Consider the following 7,973-nt stretch of genomic DNA (forward strand, 5'->3'; position numbering starts at 1 on the left):
GACAAAGTGTATTGTCCACCTTTGCTCCGAGGTCCCCACAGTATTATTCTGTGGTGGTTCTGCTCTCCACTTCATCTTGCTGTTTGGTCTCACCCAAGTTGTCAGAGTTGGGCCGCCAAGCCTGGCAGATTCAAAAGTATGTGATTTCTTATTTCCGCTATAAATTCCACTAGCTATAAGCCTTCAACCATTTAAAATATTCCTACCTATGTCGTTCAGAGTTTTGGAACTCTGCCATGAACCTGGTTTGTCTGGTATTCTGTGGTATTGCTGACGGCAAACTTCACTGTACCTCTACTCTATTTGCCATGAAGCCCCACCTCCAGATATCCTTTTAAGTTATTTTGAGCCAGAACATACAAACTCAAATGCTTACCTGAGTACTACAGGCAACATAAATGAATAAATCAGGCTTTAAGACAATATGGATTTGAGAATCATAAACAATTGAAAATGTGTCTATGTGAAGGCATTTCACATTTGATCTGTGATCACACAATATTTGTGAACACATGTTGTTCATGATAAGTGCCTTTGAATCTGTTTTGACTCATAGCAACCCTTTAAAGGGTTTCCAATGAGTTGCTGGTGAGCTTGAACTGTCAACCTAGTGGTTCAAACCAACTTTGCAGTCCAATGAATTAACCTGCTGCACCAACCAAGACCCCAGGTAAACACATACATACACATAAATACACAAATTTGTTTTATTAAATGTTGAATTTGTTCCCACCATGTAGGGTTTCCAACGAGGGGATGGTGAGTTTGAACTGCTGACCTTGTGGTTAGCAGTCCAGTGCTTATCTTATAGCACCACACCAGGATTCCACATTCACAAATAGAAATTACCAATTTGCTGCCCTTTAAACTATTATTTTCTCTCTCCTTTGAAAGCAAATTTTATTAGGTAGGTAGAATAGATAGACAAATCAAGATATCTATATTTCCATTTTCAGAGTGAATATGAGGTAATTGATTGCATGCATGCATATTTACACCCATAAGACTAGTCTGATGAATGCATGGAGATCACTTTGAAGGAGTTACTGCTTTGATTGAATTATTTCATTTAGGCAGTAATGACACACACGAGTTTTGGTACTTTCTCAAATAAGAAAAACAGATTATGATTTTTTTTTTCTTTTCATTAGATGATTATAATTCACAGCTTAAGAGCATAGCAGTTATTTTTTTCATAAGCGCAGGGAGCCAACGTTCCTCCTAAAGGGCAGAACATGGTGCTCATTGCTTTGTGGACTGTTTGCTGGTATTAATGCTTAGAAAACTGTAAGTAACTCCATTGCTGCTTGACTTTTTGTGCTGGCAGATCTGACTTTATTGTTTTGAATTTTCGGTTTGGAAAATTCAGACATTAAGGTTACTCTGCTGTTTAAAATAGTCCTCTTCGGAGGAAATTATGCTGTAAATGAAAAACCTGTGTGGAGTTCTGGGTTTTCTCTTTACGTTAGGTTTGGCAGGACCAGGAGCCTGTTTTGATGATAAAGCCAACATTTTAAACCTTTATTTTATGTCACAAGAAAAGTAAGCAAATCTAAAATACTCCACATTTGCCTTTTGACACCCCATAACCAGTAGATGAACTTTAATTTCTGGGAGACCTCCCAGTGACTAATGCCTTTACATTTATGACGTGAGAAGAATGAGCCGTATGTTACAGTCGGTCTACTGTCCGTTTCTGATGCAGGTCTGTGCCAGGATTTTGATGTGCACTCACATTCTGGCACCAGGCTTCACACTTCTCACCCAGCACAGAGCCAGCTCACAGAGCCTGTTCAGCACAGCGACTTGAGGCACGCAGCATGAATGTGAAGGCGGCCTCCTAAAATGTGTCAGTCACAGTCTCCCTCTTTCTATCCAGAATCCTTTGTGTAGGACTGGGACCTCTCTGTGGTGCCCGCAATCGGGCTTGGAAGGACTGTATTTGCTAATTCCTCACTCAAGCAATATTTATTGCCATCTCCATGGATTTGAAGCTACAAGAATTTCTGTTTTGGATCAGAATTGACTAAACGGCACTTAACAACAACCTTTCTTATAGTTAAGATGAAACAATCTCACCTCACTTGCCACATCTGTCTTTCAGAGGATTGTACTGAACACTTTTGGGATCTTACTCAGCTCCTGCATTCCTCATAAGAGAAGAGTGTCATTCACTTAGTCATGTCTGATAAGTACTAATTTTGTCAATCAAATGTTTTTGGTTCCCCCTCCTTTGAGAAATATGGTAGGGATTGTGTTTCCTGCCATGTGACTTGCTTTGGCAAGTTAAAAATGAGCAGAAGTGACAAGTGTTACTTTGGTCTGCAAACTTTAAGAGCCAGTGTGAGATTTAGCTTGCTTCTCCTCTCCCTGCTATAATGATTGAAGAAGCACATGTTGACTTGAGGCCTCCATCTGCTGGGTTTCTGAGTGACTGTGATGAAGAGAGCACCCCTGATCACCAGTGCTAAATTTTTATTATAATCAAGAAATATATGTTTGTACAATAACCACTAAAATTCAGGGATTTACTTGTTACAACACCATAATTTAGCCTATTCAGACTGATATGCCACGTTAACTGGAGAGTAAAGCCACTGTCTTGAAATTTAAACAATGCAGAAATAGGCTCATCTCTTTCTTGTCTTACTTTTCATTTTATATATCAACACAAAAAGGTAAGTTTCTGCCATAGCTTTTTCCTTCATCTTACAGCTTTTCTCTATATGGCAGACTAGAAATACTAATGGCTAAGAAAAGTCCTCAAATGGTAGCAGACAAATGGTTCAAAAGTGTAATTTGCAGAACTATAAAATAGACATCAAGATTCACATAGGCTTTAAACCAGTTCTCTCCAGTTTGAACCCCTGCTGAGAATGTGCATGTTCATCCAGGTGATTTCTCCAATTCCCAGGTAAATGGGGAACTTGTTCAAACTGTAGATTTTGATTCAGTGTATTGGGTGTTCAGAAGAAAATTCTCAGCATAGGGTCAAACTAGAATAAACTCTTTTGAAACCCTGATTCCCATCCCTAGTACATACTCTCTATGTAGTCCCCTGTCCTTTCATATATAACTGAATATAGCTTCTGTTAATATGGTACAGAATAAAGGTCCTTAGTCAGTTGACTTGAAAGAAATCAAAAGAGGGATTTTCCTGAGTGAACGTGATCTAATCCGATGAGTTTTTAAAATAAAGTTTATAGGTTTTCAGATGGAAGAAGTCATAAAGTCATTTTTCTGCTGGTCCTGGAATAAAATAGTCATGCTGTAAGCAATCATAGAAAGCCACATGGTAAAGATTTGAGAGTGGCCTCTAGGAGTTGAGAGTAGTCCCTGCTTGACATCTCATCAGAAAACAGGGTCCTCAGTCATAAACTAATTCTGACAGTAACCTAAGAGAAGTTGGGAGTGGATTTTCCTAGATGAACAATGAGGATACAGCCAACAAGCACCATGAAGTCAGCCTTTGGGGACTGTGAGTAGAAATCCAGTTAAAATGTGCTTGACTCCTAACCTCTGCAAAGTGTGAGATAATTAACCTGCAGTGTTTTAAACAACAAATAGGTGGTAATTTGTTATGCACCAATTGTTTTTAGGTGCCATTGAGGAAGAACAGATTTATATTGACATTATGCACAACAGAACAAAATCCTGCTCAGTCTTGCACCAACTTCACAATTGTTGGTACATTTCAGTGCATTGCTACTGCCACTGTGCCATACCATCTTGCTGGGGGCCATCCTCTTTTTCTCTGACCCTCCACTTTACCTAACATGATATCCTTCTCCAGGGATTGATCCCTCCTAATATTAATATGTCCAAAGTATGAAAGATGGGTCTGGTCATCCTGGCTTCCAAGAAGTATTCTGGCTGTACTTCTTCCAACACAGATTAGTTTGTTCTTTTGGTAGTCCATATTCTTTCAATATTCTCTTCCAACACCATGATTTGAATTAATCAATTCTTCTACTGTCTTCCTTATACACTGTCTTACTTTCACATACATACGAGGTTATTTAAAATACCATTGCCGATTCAGGTGCACCATAGTTCTCAAAATGACATCTTTGCTCTTCAACACTTTTAAATGGTCTTGTGAAGCAGATTTTCCTAACGCAATAGGTCATTTAATGTCTAGACACTGGGACTTTGTCTGCTTTTCCACCAGGGTTCCACTACTCCAAGAAGGCAGAGAATCCTGGACAAGCCCCAAATTTGGGAGAAACATTGCCAATACTGAAAAACACTCAAGAAATCTAATCTGTATTCATTTTGGTAAGAGGAAGGTTTTCTTTAATCGATTTTGCAAAATCAGGTACCCAACTCAGTAGATAATGGCAGGTTCATCACATGGCTAACCCGCAAACAGTTTTATTCCCCTGTCTCAAAAAAATCCCTCCTCCAGTTCCCCTTTTACTAAGCACTATTGAGCTTTACAGTATACCCTAAAATCCCACTACTCCCACCCTCAGAATTCCACAATCTAAGCTGAATGGCACCCATGGTCTTAATGATTGTATTTTTCTTTTTAAATTGTGAATTATGTTATAGTTTACATGGGAGAACATTAGATTTACATTCATCCTATCATATGTCATTTTGTTGTCATGATTACAATCTCCTCCATGCATCATCAAATAACCAAAGTATATACCCTGCAAGTCTGTTCCTTGGTCGTCAGCACACAGTGTCTTTCCCTCTCTGGGTCTAGAGCCCCATCCATTCCATCTCTCCACGTCATCGTCTCTGCCTCCATCTCTGGCATCATTGCTTCTCTGGGTAGGGTCCTACACTCCACTCTTCTCTCTTGATGGTTCCAGACACCTTCGCTCCTGGACTGCAAAGTCAATTACTCCCCTTCTTTTGCTACAAAAACATCTACTTTTACATTTTCAACCCTCACAGTCAATCCTCATAGCAATTATTCACTATTGTACCACAAGAGTCCTATCCCCATTTCCTTTAATCAGCCCCACCCAGACAGAATGGATACTACTCAGTGGAGATTTCTACATTCCTCCATGCCCTCTGGACCTAGGATCCCTCTTGAAAGCTTGTAATACAGCCACTTCTTGCCTTTGTAGTCCTTCCATTATGGGTATCCAATGTCCAAATTGCCCATCCCTGTCTACCTGTGTACCGAGTGGGTGGGAATGATCCTCACTGTAAAGATTTGATCCCTCTTTTGAGTTACTGCATCCATAGGTGTAGGTCAACTTCACCAAATTGTATCAGATTACTTTTTTTTTTTTCCTCTTCGTTATTCTTCTAGTTGAGTTCTGATCATCCAGCCATTGAAGCCAGGTCTTGTGGGTATTATCTTAAAGTGTGGATGTTCTTATGCATATGTTCTCTTTTCTTATCAGCTGGATGCTTCATTCTCCACTCTAGTCTTCTGTGGCTATATCACTGACTATGGGCCGAGGAGTCCCAGGTCTTGCCACACTGCTGGCCAACCAGGTCTCCACCTGGGTTCACAGGAGGAGGACATAGCTCATGGCTTCATTGCTGTTTTTCCCTTACTTCCCCTTATCAGTGGCTTATTTTGGTTTCCCCAAAATAGTTTTTTAAAATTTGGGTCTGAATTGACTCGACGGCACTTAACAACAAAAACAAAATTAACTGTCCAAGTTCTAAAAAAAGTGAGAGATACACAAAGAAGTCATTTTACTGAAAATAAAAGTCAGTTTCATTATTGAGAGTGCACTTGAAAAAAAAAAAAATAAGCATATGGCAAAAAATTGACTTCCTACTATTCTGCCCAAAGTTAGGCAGACTTATCAACCTAGTCAGTGATAATCTAGAAAGACACAGATTTTGCCTACAATACAGGTTTTTGTTTATTTGTTTTTAATTGTTAAGCTTTGTATGGAATCTTGTATGGAGCAACAACTTTGTTGCCAAGTCTTACAGAGTTGGTTCTGACTCATAGTGACCTTGGACTTCTGGTGTGGTGCTCTAATGATCAGCACTGGACTGTGAACTATAAAATTGGCAGTTCAAACCCACCAGCTGCTCCTTGGAAACAGTATACATACATACAGGGTCACTATGATTTGGAACTGACTTGATGGCACTCAAAAACAACAACACCAAATATATATACAAAGGGTTTTCAAGGAGTGGCTGGAGAGCTTGCAGTTCAAACCAACTTTACAGTCCAGTGCATTGACCCACACACAGTGCCACACCAGGACTCCATGTATACACAAGTACTGTAGAATAAGTACTGGACAGCTAACCTCAAGGTCAATGGTTCCAACCTCCCAGCTTCTCCTTGGAAATCCTTTACCATGTTGTTATAAGTCAGAACTGACCCAATGGCACTTAACAACAACAACATTTATATATACATAAAAACTAAGCCCAATGTCATCAAAATTATTCCTACTCATAGGGTTTCCAAGATTGCAAATATTTACATGAGCAATTGATGGGTTTAAACTGTTGACCTTTTATTTAGCAGCTCAGCACCTAATCTACAACTCCACCAAATCTCTCTCTGTGTACACACAAGCACACATACAGACATACATACACATATAGTGAGAGATTTACCTCAAGGAAATGGCTAACATAGTTGTGGAGAATAGCAAATCCCAAATCCACAGATCATGCTCTAGACAAGAGACTTCTCTGTCTCATGTGATATTACAAGTTGAGGCTGGAACTTTTTTTTTCTTCAGTTATTTCATCTTGAGAAATGCTGAGTGTATAAGCCTCTTTTGATTTTCTAATTCTGATTCTTTGCGTATTTGATTATAGTACTTAATTTTTTCTTTCTGAATAAAGTTCTGGTATAGCTGTTCTGTGGGAGAAAGATGAGGCTTTCTGCTCGCGTAAAGATTTACAGCCTCGGAAACCCTGTACAGGGTCTCTATGAGTCAGAACTCACTCCACAGCACATATTAACGACAAAATAGCTCTGTAGGATAAAGCGCTTGACCATAAGGCCAATTTGAACTTCAAGGTCAGAAGTTCAAATTCACCAGCCACTTCTTGGAAGCCATGTACAGGGCCACTATGAGTCAGAACAAAATTAATGGCACTTAACAACAACAGTAGCAATAAATGCATATCCTGGTGTGGCACTATTGGTTAATGCACTGGATTAAAAAATTGACAAGAACCACAAGGTCGGGAGTTCAAGCTCACCAACTGCTCCTCAGAAATCCTATACAGGGTTGTTATGGATCAGAATTTACTCAATAGCACACAACAACAACAAAATATAGATGTATAGACTCCTGGTGTGGTACTATAGGATCAGCACTCAAGTGTAAACCAAAGGTCTGTAGTTCAAACCCTCCAGTAGCTGTTCCTCAGAAACTCTATACAGAGTTGCTATGGATTAGAACAAATGTGATGACACTTAACAATAACAACAAGGGGAAGGCTTACTCTCTTTATCAGCTCTGTGGATGGTTCTTGCCTCCTTCCAATATCTGTGGACTCAGCATTCTTTTGGGATGTCCTTATGCTTTGGAATCTAGGGCCTAGGAAGTTCTCAGTGTAGAGACTTCAGGTCCGAAGGCATGCTACCAACTTTTTCTAATTTCTTGGAAATAGTAAATCCCCCTTTCTCTGGTCACTTACTTCTCCTGCTATCTCTTGTAAGATAAAATGTGACACAGGCCACAACTCCTAAAAGTTTCCTTTATATCTGATCACTGCTATGACCTGCATAAGAGTGTTGCATCCCACTTTAATCCATTTCCAACTGCTTGGTTGATTGTACCAGATGAAATTATAGGATGATTTCTTTATTACATAACTGTCAAATCACATCATTAGCTACTAAACCAGTGATGATCATGGCCTAGACAGGTTGATGCATATTATGGGGGGTCAAAATTCAATTGATAACGTGGCAACAACAATGGGATCAAACATAACAACTGTGAGGATGATACAGGATGAGGTACTATTTCATTCTTTTATAGATAAGATCCTGCAGAGTGGTACATAGT

The sequence above is a fragment of the Chrysochloris asiatica genome, unplaced genomic scaffold, assembly GCF_000296735.1.
Source record: "Chrysochloris asiatica unplaced genomic scaffold, ChrAsi1.0 scaffold00447, whole genome shotgun sequence".
Taxonomy (NCBI): Eukaryota; Metazoa; Chordata; class Mammalia; order Afrosoricida; family Chrysochloridae; genus Chrysochloris; species Chrysochloris asiatica.